General features: G+C 44.8%; 1 pseudogene; it reads right to left on the reverse strand.

The window, feature by feature from the left end:
* Positions 1-12,063, reverse strand: part of LOC147982657 (protein FAR1-RELATED SEQUENCE 5-like) — a 30,001-nt pseudogene extending 17,938 nt beyond the window's left edge.
* Positions 12,064-17,559: the final 5,496 nt, after the last annotated feature.

Consider the following 17,559-nt stretch of genomic DNA (forward strand, 5'->3'; position numbering starts at 1 on the left):
GCATGTGAGAGGGTGCATTGGGAGTGTGGTGGAAGAGTTAATGTGAGAAAATTACTATGTGTCTTGGTCTAAGAGAAGTTGTCTTTAGGCCTAATAAACCCGGACGGAGGGAGTAATTGTTTCAACTCAAACATGAGATCACCTTTAGGTAGAGGAGGACCTCCAAGAGTTTCAACGGGCAAATTGTGTTTAAGGATAGGTGGTTGATCAAAGAACATCTTATCTATTTCATTTCTTTCATTCATGTGCATATCATTCTCATGGTCTAGCAAATATTGTTCCAACGGATCAATAGGAGGTACGACAATAGAAGCAAGACCAATAATGTCATCCTTACTAGGCAATTCTTTATCATGAGATTGTCTACGAAACTTGGAGAAATTAAACTCATGAGATACGTCACCAAAGTTAACACTGACAATTTCTTTATTGCAATCAAGCTTAGCATTAAACATATTAAAAAATGTCTACTAAATATAATGGGGCAAAAATCATCTTGTGGAGAACCAAGAACTAGAAAATCAGTAGGGGATTTTATTTTTCCACACAAGACTTCAACATCTCTAACAATCCCTAGCGGTGAAATAGTATCCCTATTCGCAAGTTTAATAGTAACATCAATTTCTTCCATCTCAACAGGTGCAATATCACTCATAATCTCTTGATATAAATGATGTCTCGTGTCTGCGTCAGTTTTTCCCTGAAGAGGAAGGGATGATGCAGCACAACTATGGTAGGTATTTTCCTCAGTGATGAAACCAAGGTTATCAAACTAGTAGGAGAACTAAGCAACACTATATAAACGGTACTTGCACACAAAGAACAAATACTTGCAACCCGACGCGTAAGAGGGGTTGTCAATCCCTCATGGGTAAAAGATTGGTAAAGATATAATTTGGTAGATGCAAATAGAATAACGGCAAATAAAATTCAGTGGGATATTTTTGGGTTTTTGATAATATAGATCTGAAAATAAATTTGCAAATAAATAAAAAGGAAAATAGCAATATGGAACTAAAGATATATGATGAGGAAATAGACCCGGGGGTTATAGATTTCACTAGTGCCTTCTCTCGAGAAAATAGCATACGGTGGGTAAACAAATAACAGTTGGGCAATTGATAGAACTTCAAATAATTATGACGATATCTGGGCAATGATCATTATATAGGCATCACGTCCAAGATTAGTAGACCGACTCCTGCCTGCATCTACTACTATTACTCCACACGTCGGCCGCTATCCAGCATGCATCTAGTCTATTAAGTTCATGGAGAAACGGAGTAATGCAATAAGAACAATGACATGATGTAGAAAAGATCTATTCATGTAGGAATAGACCCCATCCTTCATGGCAATGATCAATACGTGTCTTGCTGCCCCTTCTGTCACTGGGAAAGAAGACCGCACGACCGAACCCATCACAAAGCACCTCTTCCCATGGCAAGAAAAATCGATCTAGTCGGCCTAACTAAATCAAAGATTCAAAGAAGAAATGTGAGGATATAAGTAATCATGCATATAAGAGATCAAAACTCAAATAACTTTCATGGATAAAATAGATCTGATCATAAACTCAAAGTTCATCGGATCTCAACAAACACACCGCAAAAAGAGTTACATCAAATAGATCTCCAAGAGACCATTGTATTGAGAATGAAAAGAGAGAGAGGGAGCCATCTAGCTACTAACCACGGACCCATAGGTCTACAATGAACTACTCATGCATCATCAGAGCGGCACCCAATGAGGATGATGAACCCCTCCGTGATGGTGGCTAGATTGGATTTGGTGGTCCTGGGACTTGCGGCAGCTGGAATTATGTTTCATTGACTCCCCTGGGGTTTCTGGAATATTTGGGTATTTATAGAGCAAAGAGGCGGTGCAGGAAGCCGTCGAGGTGGGCACAACCCACCAGGCCCCCAGGCACGCCCAGGTGGGTTGTGCCCCCCTCGGTAGGGATGGAAATTTTATCCATGGATCTAGATACCCATGGATACCCGACCCGGTTGGGCAAGGGTATGGAGCGTATTTCTACCAATGGGTCCGTGGATATGGATACCCACGAACAGCCGGGTCGGGCACGGTTATAGTTTGTGCTCCATGGATATCTAATGGATACCCATATGACATGTGCGGCCATAAGCCAGTGACAGTAGAAAGAGCAGATCAATGGGAAATGGCAGGCAATATGCAACTGGTGCCATAAGCTATATGATGCAGAATCAACCTCTGGTATGTCACACTTAAGGACTCATCGTATTACTTGTTGCCTACTTATGCATGTAGTTTATGTTGTCATTTGTGAGTGAATGATGATGAGTTAATTTGATCTTTGTGAAGGCTTCATATTGACTTTTCTATGCCCATGGAGCATCATGGGTATGTGGGTATCCAGCGGGTTTGGGCATGGGCACAAGTTGTGCCCATGGATAATTTGGTGGATGGGCAGAGGGTACGAAGATGGGTCATGGGTTGGATTTGGACTAGCTCCACCCGCCCCAAACCCGACCCATTGCCATCCCTACCCCTCGGGGCACCCCTCTGGTACTTCTTTGGCCCATCCTGTGTCTTCTGGACAGAAAAATTCTCCAAAAAGTTTCGCTGCGTTTGGGCTCCGTTTGGTACTGATTTTCTGCGAAGTAAAAAACAAGCAAAAAACAGCAACTGGCACTAGGCACTATGTCAATAGGTTAGTCCCAAAAATGATATAAATTTGCTATAAAATTATTGTAAAACATCCAAGAATGATAATAAAACAGCATGGAACAATCAAAAATTATAGATACGTTGGAGACGTATCAATAAGGTGAACGGAATAACAATCACACTAGCACCCAAATCACATAGCCATGGTAACAATGATCTCCTATTTTAACAGAGACAACATGCATGCCAACAACAGGTCTATTCTTATCTCTAAGATTAGGTTTAGCAATTCTAGTATCTCCATTACAGAAGTAAATAAGATGCCCATCGATATTATTGACCAAGAGATCTTTAACCATAGCAACATTACGTTTAGCTTTAATTTGTTCATAGGGTCTAGGTGTTCTAATATTACTTTTACTAACCACAGTTGAAACTTTAGCATGTTCCTTTATCCTAACAGGAAAATGTGGTTTCTCAATATAAGTGGTAGGCACAACTGGATCAACATTGTAAATGATAGTTTCATCTTTAACTATAACGGGTTCCTCAATCTTTTCATTAATAAGTGGATGATATTTAAACCACTTCTCCTTCGGGAGATCAACATGAGTAGAAAATGATTTCACAAAAGGAAGATACTATCTCAGAGTCAAGTTCATATTTAGTGCTAAACTTATGAAAAGCATCGGTGTCCATAAAAGATTTAACACAATCAAACTTAAGTATTATACATGAGTCTTTACCTTCGTCGAGTTCCCAATCTTCAGAGTTGTGTTTAATTCTTTTCAGAAGATCCCATCTGAATTCAATAGTTTTCTTCATAAAGGAACCGGTAGAAAAAGAATCGAGCATAGTTTGATCATCATGAGAAAGCCGAGTATAAAATTTTTGTAAGATAATTTCCCTTGAGAGTTCATGATTGGGGCATGTGTACATCATGTACTTAAGCCTCCCCCAAGATTGAGCGATACTTTCTCCTTCACGAGGCCAAAAATTATATATATAATTCCGATCACAATGAACCAGATGCGTAGGATAAAACCTTTGATGAAATTCCAATCTCAATCAGTTCCAACCCCATGTTCCAATATTATCACATAGCCTATACCATGTCAATGCATTTCCCTTCAAAGATTAAGGGAAAACCTTCTTATAACTTCATCTCTGGATAGACCTGCAAGTTTAAATAATTCACAAACTTCAACCATATATATTAGGTGCATGTCAGGATGTATTGTTTCATCTTCTGCATAAGGATTAGCTAGAAGTTTCTCTATCATACCGAAGGAATATCGTAATAAATATTTTGAGTAGGTGTAGTAGATTGAGGAGAAACTCTTTGTGCTTCCAGTCAAGGTGAAGATATCCCAAACAAACCCCTCAAAGGATTACATTCCATAGCAACAAGTGACAGTAAATTTCAGCACGTAATATAATGGGATTTTTTTCCTTACCAAATTCCACTCATCAAAGGCGCTTCACTCCTCGGCAACGACACCAGAAAAGAGTCTTGATGGCCCACAAGTATAGGGGATCAATCTTAGTCCTTTCGATAAGTAAGAGTGTCGAACCCAACAAGGAGTAGAAGGAAATGACAAGCGATTTTCAGCATGGTATTTTCTACAAGCACTGAAATTATCGGTAACAGATAGTTTGATAGTAACATAATTTCTCACAAGAAATAGATAGTAATGGTAAAAAAAGTGCAGCAAGGTAGCCCAATCCTTTTTGGTAGCAAATGACAGGCCGAAACTTTCTCTTATAGCAAGTAAAACGCTCCGAGGACACATGGGAATTTCATCTAATCACTTTCATCATGTTTGTTCGATTTGCGTTCGCTACTTTGATAATTTGACATGTGGATGGACCGGTGCTTGGCGTTGTTCTTACTTGAACAAGCCTCGCACTTATGATTAATCCCTATCGCAAGCATCCGCAACTATGAAATAAGAATTAAGATAAATCTAACCATAGCATGAAACGTTTGGATCCAAATCATCCCCTTACGGAATAGAGCATAAACTAGGGTGTAAGTTTTTGTCACTCTAGCCCATAATCTAATTACTACTCCACAATGCATTTCATTAGGCCCAAATATGGTGAAGTGTCATGTAGTTGACGTTCACATAACACCACTAAGGGAATCAACAACATACATATCATCAAAATATCGAGCGAATACCAAATTCACATGATTACTTACGACAAGACTTCTCTCATGTCCTCAACAACAAAAGTAACTAATCACAAATCATATGCATCTTCAAGATCAGAGGGGATTTGAATATCATGAAGGATCTGAACATATAATCTTCCACCAAATGAACCAAGTAGAATCAACCAAGATGTAATCAACACTACTAGCAACTCAGAGGTACCAATCTGAGGTTTCTATAAAAAGATTGAATACAAGATATGAACTAGGGTTTGAGATGAGATGGTGTTGGTGAAGATGTTGATGAAGATTGGCCCTCCCACGATGAGAGGGTTCTTGGTGATGACGATGGCTTCGATTTCCTCCTCATGGAGGGAAGTATCTCAGGCAGAATTGCTCTGCCGGAGATTAAAAGTGCTCCTGCCCAAGTTCCTCCTCAAGACAGTGGCGTTCCATCTGGAAAGTCCTCTCCTTATTTTGTTTAGGGAAAATGGGCTTATATAGCAGAAGATGGGCACCGGAGACTGGCCAGGGGCCCACGCCCTGGTGCCTCGTGGGCACCTGCTGTTAGGGAACGTAGCAGAATTTTAAAATTTTCTACGCATCACCAAGATCAATCTATGGAGTCATCTAGCAACGAGGGAGAGAGGAGTGCATCTACATAACCTTGTAGATCGCGCGCGGAAGCGTTCAAGAGAACGGGGTTGATGGAGTCGTACTCGTCATGATCCAAATCACCGATGACCTAGCGCCGAACGGACGACACCTCCACGTTCAACACCCGTATGGTTGGAAAGACGTCTCCTCCAACTTGATCCAGCAAGGGGGAAGGAGAGGTTGATGAAGATCCAGGAGCATGACGGCGTGGTGGTGGAAGTAACGGTGATCTCGGCAGGGCTTCGCCAAGCTCAGGGAGAGGGAGGAGTGTCACGGGAGGGAGAGGGAGAGGCCAGGGGCTAGGGTGCGGCTGCCCTCCCTCCCCCCACTATATATAGGACCCCTAGGGGGGCGCCGGCCCTAGGAGATTGAATCTCCAAGGGGGCGGCGGCCAAGGGGGGTGGAGTGCCCCCCAAGCCAAGTGGGGCGCCCCCACCCCTAGGGTTTCCAACCCTAGGCGCAGGGGAGGCCCATGGGGGGCGCACCAGCCCACTAGGGGCTGGTTCCCCTCCCACTTCAGCCCATGGGGCATTTCCTAGTGTCAAAGTATTGAAGAAATCCATGCCTTCATCATTAGCCGAAAGTAACTAGGGCATGTTGGTACGAAGTTCTGCAAAGTTGTTCTGGAATGGAGTCCCGGATAGAATAATCCGCCTTTTGGTACGAATTCAGCAAAGGCCTTCCAAATAGCGATATTCGGAAGGCTCTTGCTGAACTTTGTACCAAAAAGCGAATTATCCTATCTAGGACTCCGTTCCAGAACAACTTTGAAGAGCTTCGTACCATCATGCACATGTTACTTTCGCCTAATGATGAAGACATGGTTTTGTTGAATCCCTTGACACTAGGAAACCTCCCGACCCCTCGGTGATCCTAGCGAACATGAGAGGAAGAAGAGGATAAAAAAAGAAGAGGAAGAAGAAAAAAAAGAGGAGAAGAAAGAATAGATGTAGTGTCGTCGTTGTCGATATATACCCCCTCCCGATAGCATACTATGATTAGGTAGCTAGTTCTACGTTTGGCACTAATATATCCATCTGTCATGTTTGAACAATAATTGCAATGTTGTAAATATTTGTAGAAATTATGGACACCGCCCTAGACGAAGCAACAAAAGAAGCGTTGTTGTGGGACATAATCGCAGAAGGAAGTGATGCCATCTCGTTGTTTCTCAATGAAACCGATGGTCTGGAAGGAGAGGGTGAACAAGCTGGCTACGGTGACCTAATGCCGGTGCAAGAAGAAGAACATGAGGACGGCTCCGATGACCCAATGCCGGTGCAAGAAAGAGACCGTGATGACGGCTCCGGTGACCGAACCGAGTCCGGCCAGGTATATATATTAGTTAAGCCTATGCTGACTAGCTGATTGATGCATTCATTGTTTTGGTATGTACACATATTAATTAAGTCTTTGTTCTTTTTTCTAGCCCTACGAATCGAGCAAAACTTCGGTAAAGAGACGAGGCCCGAAGAAAAAGTTGAGCTCGGATGAAAAGTTTGAGATCATAGCAATCGCGCCCGACGGCCAACCTATTGAACCCCTCCGGACAAAGAGCGCATTTGTTGCTCAGTGCGGGGTTCTGGTTAGGGACAAGATCCCGATAAGCATCCAGCAATGGTTTAAGCCGGCTACAGAAGACCCTGAGGTGTCTTATGTCAATGATATGCAGAAAAATGATCTTTGGACTGAGCTGAAGTCAAATTTCACCCTACCGCCTGAGGATAATCCAGAGAACCCAGTTAAAGAGAAATTAATCAAGTCTTTTGCTCTGAAGAGGATGGCAGAACTATTCAGGAGGTGGAAGAAAGAGCTGAATAAGTTTGTCGAAAATAATGAGACACCAGAATTCAAGGGCAGATATGAGAAGATCAGATATCACTGGCCCGCATTTGTGGCCCACAAGACATCAGAAAAGAGTAAGAAGATGTCGGCGACAAACAAACAAAATGCTACGAAGAAGAAGCTTCACCATCGCACGGGGTCAGGTGGCTACCTCGTAGCCCGGCCTAAGTGGTCCAAGACTGAGAATGATCTGGTTCATAAAGGGATCGAACCAGAGACAATTAACTGGCTAGACCGTTGCCGGACTTGGTTCTTCGGGGCTGGCGGAACACTGGACCCTGTAACAGGGAAGTGCATTTGGACGAATGATCAAATGGACATACCAGTCAGTAAGCTTAAGCAGTATATCGAAGCAGCGCAGGAAGGGACGTTCTTTCCAGACAGAGAGAACGACGAGCTCACAATGGCCCTCGGGAATCCTGAGCACCCTGGACGGACACGAGGCACGCCAGGCTCCATTCCGTGGAAGGTTGGGTTTCCGGACGCAGGCGGTTACAAATCCCATGAGAGGAGGAAAAAAGTGCAGCAGACCCAAATACAGGCGCTGCAAGCAAGGGTAGACGCGATAGAGGAACGAGAAGCAAATCGCAGCAAACGTACTGCCGAAGCCTCCCCCGAAGCTACCCCGCCATCTCAGCGCAGAAGCAGTGTGGCTTCCACCGAGTTGCTTCAGCTGGAGCATGCCTTGACGGCTCCTGCCAGCTATCCCGTGGATGCTATAACGGAGTCTCAAAATTGCCACCTTATGACGCAATGGATGAATTTGAAGGTCAAGGCGGCTATTGGCTCTGTTTATCCTACTGAACCCGGCGCAACTTTTCACTGCCGGACGATTCCAGAAGGATATGCTAGGGTGATGGTGGATGAGATAACGGAGGGATTTGAGGACCTCCAGCTTGACCACCCTACCGGTGAAGGGGAGACTCGGCTGGGGTCTGCTTTGAAGACTCCACGCCTATGGCGGAAGGAGCTCATCAACCTTCCGAACTGGACGCCACCGCCTCCTCCTCCTCCTCCGGCGAGTCAGGGCACTCCGCCTCCACCGCCTCCTCCTCCGGCGAGTGACCATCAGGGCCCTCGGCCGGCTCCTTCTCCGGCGCATGGCGGCACTCCGCCTCCTTCTCCGCCTGCGCCGACGCGCCCGAGCAGCCAGCCTCCTCCTTCTCCACCTCGTCAGCAATGGCGGAAGAGACCTGCCGCCGCTCCAGCTGCTCCGGCGCGTCATAGTCCTTCTCCTCCGCCGCTTAAGCAAGTAAAGAAGACAACCGCTCCGTCTGCTCGATCGGCGTCTAGCAGTACAACCAGAGGCGGGAGGACATACAGATTCGGTCCTTCTCTGAAGACTCCAGAGAAGTTACCATATGAGAGGACCCTGGAGGAGAACGCCGAGATCGCGCGAGAAGAAGTGAGGAACTTCTTTGAAGGGGTGAAAGCAAAGAAACATCCACCTCCGGAGGAGAAGGTAGATCGGGTGAAAGTGAAGCGCACTCTGGCTGCCCTGACAAAACCACCGAAGTCTAATCCGCGGAAAGGAAACTATGACCGCATTATTGGAAAGGAATTTGCCGAAGCGGAGCGGTCGGGAAGTACTGTCAGTGATCAAAGGCTAAAAGAACGACGAGCTGGGAAACAAATTGCCCAGCTCGCCGAACAAGCGAAGCAATCGTGCCCCCCGCTCAAGGTGCCTAGCCACAACGTCGATAATGATCCGAGGATGGTGCCCGGTTATAGCAATCTTGCAGATTACCTGCCCGACGAAGTACATTATGAACCCATGGAGGTGCAAATACAAAGATACGAGTACGGGAAGCCTCTCGTCAAAGATGAAAGATCTCTATCAACGATGATGCGAAGATTGCATGATTGGTACTTGAAAATCTGCAGAGACTCTGGGGGGAGGAGTACTTTGTATGTGAAAGTTAAAAAGGAGCATGACCTCATTGGAATTGATCTGTTGCCTGTTCCATTTGAGGAGTTCTATCAGTTTTTCAATCAATTGGCCCTCGATAAAACAACGGTCGCCTGCTACTATCTGTAAGTAGTACTACTTCTATCATTAAGTTTCTCTATATAGCTTAGCTCTTTCATTGCATGTATTTATAATCATCCTCACTATATTATGCAGATTGAAGATCGCCGAATTGAAGAAAAGACAAGTCGGTGATATTGGGTTCATTAACACACATCTCATAGATGCAACTCAGGTTAAACTTCATGCCGCAGCTACCGAGGCCAACTTGCTACGATCGTTCGTAATAAATCAAAACAAAGATATAATACTCTTTCCTTACAACTTTAGGTGAGTGTTACTGTCTTGTGCGTATTCGGTTTCCCTTATATATTAGTCAAGGTTATAGTAATGTAATTCATGAGTTATGCATGTGTGTGCAGTTTCCACTATATTCTCCTAGAGATTAAGCTTGAGCAGGGAGTAGTAACCGTCTTGGACTCTAAACGAAAAGATCCCAAGGAGTATGTGGACATGACTGAAATCCTCAAGAAGTAAGTTAAATCGATCATTATCCACCATATCAGCAACTTTGTTCATTTCCTGATATCAAGTAATTGTTTTATTTGTCCGGCAGGGTTTGGAGAAAATTCACCAAAACAGTTCTGGGACTGCCGAAGGAGCTGGAATTTAGACACCCGAAAGTAAGTACTATAGTAGCATGTTCCGCGCATCTCCTAGTGATTCAAGCGCTAGTTTCATCAATACCATTTAGCATTCTTGCTTATCAGTTTGATTGACCTCTATGTCTTGTAAAGTGGTTGTGGCAGGAACAAGGGAATGATTTCTGTGGATACTACATCTGCGAGTCCATCCGCCACACGACCTGTGAGCGGGGCGGGTACTCTAACGAACAATATGAAGTACTTAAATAACAACATTCACAATTTTATTTTATTACCATCATTTGTGTTGAGTTTCATTCATTTATATATATATATATATGTATTGACCCCCTTCTTCAAATTAGATGTTTCAGAAGCGGGATGAACTCCTAGCACCAGATCGCATGCGAGCAATTCAAGAGGAATTGGCGGCATTCTTTCTTGACCACGTGATCCCTGAAGACGGAGAATTCTATGTGGACCCTGAGTCTGTATGATTATATTTGTAAGAGATAATTATTGTATATATGTAGCCGGTAGTGTCAGATAGATATACGAGAACTTGTTGTTCGACCAATCTCTCGGAGAAGGAGAGGTGGTCGGTATCACTTCTCTCTGTATATATGCATATATGTTCATGACGATCTTTTGTTTCCTTCGTTTGCTTACTAGCTAGCTAGCGTGTCTAGTCCTCTCTATATACGTATGTATAGTACGTAGCGTCGACCAAGCACGGACATAACAGAGGACACTTCTCTCTATTAATTATAACTAGCTAACACAATATATGAAACACCTAAATTAACCCCCCAAAACCCCCACCCCCCCTTTCAAAAAAAAACAAAAACCCCAGCCACAGAAGTGCTGACGCGTGGATGCCTATTGGTCCCGGTTGGTGCCACCAACCGGGACCAAAGGGTCTCCTGACTGGGCTCTGCGCACTGCCCACGTGGAGGGCCTTTAGTCCCGATTCTGGATTGAACCGGGACTAAAGGGGGGAGGTATTAGTACCGACACTTTCGTCCCGGTTCTGGAACCGGGACTAAAGGCCCTTACGAACCGGGACTATAGGCCCTTTTTCTACCAGTGAATCATGATAAGATTCCACGTACGCCTTCCTTGCTGCACCATCGACCTAGAAAATATTCCCAACCCTGTCTTCCTCATCATATTTTCTCTTGTAAAAAAATCTGGATCCTCTCTCTGCTGATCTTTAAAGTAAGCAACTGTCTCTATCATATCCCCTTCTTTTGTATCATCCTTGTTCAAGAGCGTCTTGAGGTTTGTAATGTGTTTAGTGCCATAAGGTACAATGAGTTCTGTCCCATAGAAATCTGACATGATGTGCATCATACGAACTGTTTGACATGAAGTCACAATGGTGGTCAATCCTTTTTCTACACAAAAACAGTGCCAAAAATAGTTTCTTTTCTGTTTTCAGCAAGGCAACTCAAATGCAAAGCTTGGGCAATTCATGAAGCTATACAAGCAACTACAACCATATGCCCCAGGCAACACATGAGAAAAATACACAAAACAAACCAAGGGGGTAATTATGCATTTAGTGAGCAATACAAATTTCAATCATAGGCAAGTTGACCCTATCCAGAAACAAGTACTATTGTACATTTTAGCTACAAAGAGACTAACCATAGGCAAGTTCACATTCAACACCAAATTTGTTTTATAAAAAAACTAGGCAAGCAGGAACTTTGCATTGAGCAACAAACAGGTAAACATTAGGCAAGTCCAGCATCCAGAAACAAATCAGGCATTTTATGTCTTTTTTCTACTGTTGTAAGCAATTTAGTGGCACTATCAAGCAACTAAGGCATTTGTTTGAAGCAAATCAGTGACATGGTTCAAGCAAAAACAGGTACTTGTTTATAGGCTAAGAAACACACAACCAGTAGGCATGTGCAGGTTCTTAAAGTTAGAAGATAGGGGGGAGGTGGGTGTGGTTCAATACCTGTAGTTAAATTGCAGTTATGAAGATGAGTAAGGAAGGCCCTTTCTTCCGGCGGGATCCCTTGGTGTGATCGCAAATACTTAGTCAAACATGGCTTGTCAACCAACGGATGGTTGTGCTCGCTAACAAAGTAGATCACTTCCCATCTGCCATCTATTACCTTCACAATCATCTTAGCTTTGCAACCAGTTTGCACAATTTTATCTCTTTTTCGTTTCTTGCTCCTCTTTTTGCCTTTACTATCATCATCAAGAAAGACAATAGCCTCATCTTCATTATCATCTTTTTCTTGCTCAACAATGTCATCTAGCACGTGATTCTTTTCTGCCCCTCCGTCGTCAACATCAGGCTTCCGAAACTTGTTGCAAACAAACTGTTGTTTTATCAACTCCCCTGTTTTGAGATCCTTCCTTGAACTATTCATTTTGATTGAAAACCCCATTTGCAAGGAATATGCATTTTAATGCACCTTGGCATCTTCCAAAGTGTCAAACCTCATGCCCACGTAAGGCTCCTTGGGCTGTGACCAAGCTTCATCATCATTTTCAGCACCCAAACCATTACCAACAGTGCCACCGGTATCACTGTTGGAAATATGCCCTAGAGGCAATAATAAAAGCATTATTATTATATTTCCTTGTTCATGATAATTGTCTTTATTCATGCTATAATTGTATTATCCGGAAATCGTAAGACATGTGTGAATAATAGACACCAACATGTCCCTAGTAAGCCTCTAGTTGACTAGCTCGTTGATCAACAGATAGTCATGGTTTCCTGACTATGGGCATTGGATGTCATTGATAACGAGATCACATCATTAGGAGAATGATGTGATGGACAAGACCCAATCCTAAACATAGCATAAAGATCGTGTAGTTCGTTTGCTAGAGTTTTTCCAATGTCAAGTATCCTTTCCTTAGACCATGAGATCGTGTAACTCCCGGATACCGTAGGAGTGCTTTGGGGGTACCAAACGTCACAACAAAACTGGGTGACTATAAAGGTATACTACGGGTATCTCCGAAAGTGTCTGTTGGGTTGACACGGATCAAGACTGGGATTTGTCACTCCGTATGACGGAGAGGTATCACTGGGCCCACTCGGTAATGCATCATCATAATGAGCTCAAAGTGACCAAGTGTCTGGTCACGGGATCATGCATTACGGTACGAGTAAAGTGACTTGCCGGTAACGAGATTGAACGAGGTATTGGGATACCGACGATCGAATCTCGGGCAAGTAACATACCGATTGACAAAGGGAATTGCATACGGGGTTGATTGAATCCTCGACATCGTGGTTCATCCGATGAGAACATCGTGGAGCATGTGGGAGCCAACATGTGAATCCAGATCCCGCTGTTGGTTATTGACCGGAGAGTCGTCTCGGTCATGTCTACATGTCTCCCGAACCCGTAGGGTCTACACACTTAAGGTTCGGTGACGCTAGGGTTGTAGGGATATGTATATGCAGTAACCCGAATGTTGTTCGGAGTCCCGGATGAGATCCCGGACGTCACGAGGAGTTCCGGAATGGTCCGGAGGTAAAGATTTATATATGGGAAGTCCTGTTTCGGCCATCGGGACAAGTTTCGGGGTCATCGGTATTGTACCGGGACCACCGGAAGGGTCCCGGGGGTCCACCGGGTGGGGCCACCTGTCCCGGGGGGGCTACATGGGCTGTAGGGGGTGCGCCTTGGCCTACATGGGCCAAGGGCACCAGCCCCAAGAGGCCCATGCGCCTAGGGTTTCAAGGGGGAAGAGTCCTAGGAGGGGAAGGCACCTCCTAGGTGCCTTGGGGGGGGGGAGGGAAACCTCCCTTGGCCGCCGCCCCCTAGGAGATTGGATCTCCTAGGGCCGGCGCCCCCCCCCCCCCCTTGGCCCTCCTATATATAGTGGGGAAGGAGGGATTTTCATCCACGCCTTTGGTTGCCTCCTTCTCCCTCTCCAACACCTCCTCCTCCTCCTCCATAGCGCTTGGCGAAGCCCTAACGGAGTACTGCAGCTCCATCACCACCACGCCGTCGTGCTGCTGCTGGAGCCATCTTCCTCAACCTCTCCTTCCCTCTTGCTGGATCAAGAAGAAGGAGACGTCACGCTGACCGTACGTGTGTTGTGAAGGAAATATGCCCTAGAGGCAATAATAAAGTTATTATTTATTTCCTTATAATCATGATAAATGTTTATTATTCATGCTAGAATTGTATTAACCGGAAACATAATACATGTGTGAATACATAGACAAACAAAGTGTCACTAGTATGCCTCTACTTGACTAGCTCGTTAATCAAAGATGGTTATGTTTCCTGACCATGAACAAATGAGTTGTTATTTGATTAACGAGGTCACATCATTAGTTGAATGATCTGATTGACATGACCCATTCCATTAGCTTAGCACCCGATCGTTTAGTATGTTGCTATTGCTTTCTTCATGACTTATACATGTTCCTATGACTATGAGATTATGCAACTCCCGTTTGCCGGAGGAACACTTTGTGTGCTACCAAACGTCACAACGTAACTGGGTGATTATAAAGGAGCATTACAGGTGTCTCCAAAGGTAGATGTTGGGTTGGCGTATTTCGAGATTAGGATTTGTCACTCTGATTGTCGGAGAGGTATCTCTGGGCCCTCTCGGTAATACACATCACATAAGCCTTGCAAGCATTACAACTAATATGTTAGTTGTGAGATGATGTATTACGGAACGAGTAAAGAGACTTGCCGGTAACGAGATTGAACTAGGTATTGGATACCGACGATCGAATCTCGGGCAAGTAACATACCGATGACAAAGGGAACAATGTATGTTGTTATGCGGTCTGACCGATAAAGATCTTCGTAGAATATGTAGGAGCCAATATGGGCATCCAGGTCCCGCTATTGGTTATTGACCGGAGACGTGTCTCAGTCATGTCTACATTGTTCTCGAACCCGTAGGGTCCGCACGCTTAAGGTTACGATGACAGTTACATTATGAGTTTATGCATTTTGATGTACCGAAGGTTGTTCGGAGTCCCGGATGTGATCACGGACATGACGAGGAGTCTCGAAATGGTCGAGACGTAAAGATTGATATATTGGAAGCCTATGTTTGGACATCGGAAGAGTTCCGGGTGAAATCGGGATTTTACCGGGTTACCGGGAGGTTACCGGAACCCCCCGGGTGCCATATGGGCCTTCATGGGCCTTAGTGGAAAGGTGAAAGGGCTGCCCATAAGGGCTGCGCGCCTCCCCCCTTCCCCTAGTCCTATTAGGACTAGGAGAGGTGGCCGGCCACCCTTCTCCCCCTTTCCCCCTTGGGAATCCTAGTTGGAATAGGATTGGGGGCGGAGTCCTACTCCCGGAAGGAGTAGGACTCCTCCTGCGCCCTCTCTCCTGGCCGGCGCCCCCCTCCCCCCTTGGCTCCTTTATATACTGAGGTAGAGGCACCCTAGAACACACAAGTTGATCCACGTGATCTATTCCTTACCCGTGTGCGGTGCCCCCTGCCACCATATTCCTCGATAATACTGTAGCGGAGTTTAGGCGAAGCCCTGCTGCTGTAGTTCATCAAGATCGTCACCACGCCGTCGTGCTGACAGAACTCTTCCCCGACACTTTGCTGGATCGGAGTCCGGGGATCGTCATCGAGCTGAACGTGTGCTCGAACTCGGAGGTGCCGTAGTTTCGGTACTTGATCGGTTGGATCGTGAAGACGTACGACTACTTCCTCTACGTCGTGTCAGCGCTTCCGCAGTCGGTCTGCGTTGGGTACGTAGACAACACTATCCCCCTCATTGCTATGCATCACATGATCTTGCGTGTGCGTAGGAAAAATTTTGAAATTACTACGAAACCCAACAGTGGTATCAGAGCCTGGTTATTTATGTTGATGTTATATGCACGAGTAGAACACAAGTGAGTTGTGGACGATACAAGTCATACTGCCTACCAGCATGTCATACTTTGGTTCGGCGGTATTGTTGGACGAGACGACCCGGACCAACCTTATGCGTACGCTTACGCGAGACCGGTTCCCTCGACGTGCTTTGCACATAGATGGCTTGCGGGCGACTGTCTCTCCAACTTTAGTTGAACCAAGTATGGCTACGCCCGGTCCTTGCGAAGGTTAAAACGGAGTCTATTTGACAAACTATCGTTGTGGTTTTGATGCGTAGGTGAGATTGGTTCTTACTTAAGCCCGTAGCAGCCACGTAAAACTTGCAACAACAAAGTAGAGGACGTCTAACTTGTTTTTGCAGGGCATGTTGTGATGTGATATGGTCAAGGCATGATGCTGAATTTTATTGTATGAGATGATCATGTTTTGTAACCGAGTTATCGGCAACTGGCAGGAGCCATATGGTTGTCGCTTTATTGTATGCAATGCAATCGCGATGTAATGCTTTACTTTATTACTAAACGGTAGTGATAGTCGTGGAAGCATAAGATTGGCGAGACGACAATGATGCTACGATGGAGATCAAGGTGTCGCGCCGGTGACGATGGTGATCTTGACGGTGCTTCGGAGATGGAGATCACAAGCACAAGATGATGATGGCCATATCATATCACTTATATTGATTGCATGTGATGTTTATCTTTTTATGCATCTTATCTTGCTTTGATTGACGGTAGCATTATAAGATGATCTCTCACTAAATTATCAAGAAGTGTTCTCCCTGAGTATGCACCGTTGCCAAAGTTCGTCGTGCCCAGACACCACGTGATGATCGGGTGTGATAAGCTCTACGTCCATCTACAACGGGTGTAAGCCAGTTTTGCACATGCAGAATACTCAGGTTAAACTTGACGAGCCTAGCATATGCAGATATGGCCTCGGAACACGGAGACCGAAAGGTCGAGCGTGAATCATATAGTAGATATGATCAACATAAACGATGTTCACCATTGAAAACTACTCCATCTCACGTGATGATCGGTTATGGTTTAGTTGATTTGGATCACGTAATCACTTAGAAGATTAGAGGGATGTCTATCTAAGTGGGAGTTCTTTAGTAATATGATTAACTGAACTTTAATTTATCATGAACTTAGTCCCTGATAGTATCTTGCTTGTTTATGTTGATTGTAGATAGATGGCTCGTGCTGTTGTTCCGTTGAATTTTAATGCGTTCCTTGAGAAAGCAAAGTTGAAAGATGATGGTAGCAATTACACGGACTGGGTCCGTAACTTGAGGATTATCCTCATTGCTGCTCAGAAGAATTACGTCCTGGAAGCACCGCTGGGTGCCAGGCCTGCTGCTGGAGCAACACCAGATGTTATGAACGTCTGGCAGAGCAAAGCAGATGACTACTCGATAGTTCAGTGTGCCATGCTTTACGGCTTAGAATCGGGACTTCAACGACGTTTTGAACGTCATGGAGCATATGAGATGTTCCAGGAGTTGAAGTTAATATTTCAAGCAAATGCCCGAATTGAGAGATATGTAGTCTCCAATAAGTTCTATAGCTGCAAGATGGAGGAGAACAGTTCTGTCAGTGAGCATATACTCAAAATGTCTGGGTATAATAATCACTTGATTCAATTGGGAGTTAATCTTCCGGATGATTGCGTCATTGACAGAATTCTCCAATCGCTGCCACCAAGCTACAAAAGCTTCATGATGAACTATAATATGCAAGGGATGAACAAGACTATTCCCGAGCTCTTCGCAATGC

Source organism: Triticum urartu, chromosome 2A (assembly GCF_056163025.1).
Source record: "Triticum urartu cultivar PI428250 chromosome 2A, HENAU_Tu73, whole genome shotgun sequence".
NCBI lineage: Eukaryota > Viridiplantae > Streptophyta > Magnoliopsida > Poales > Poaceae > Triticum > Triticum urartu.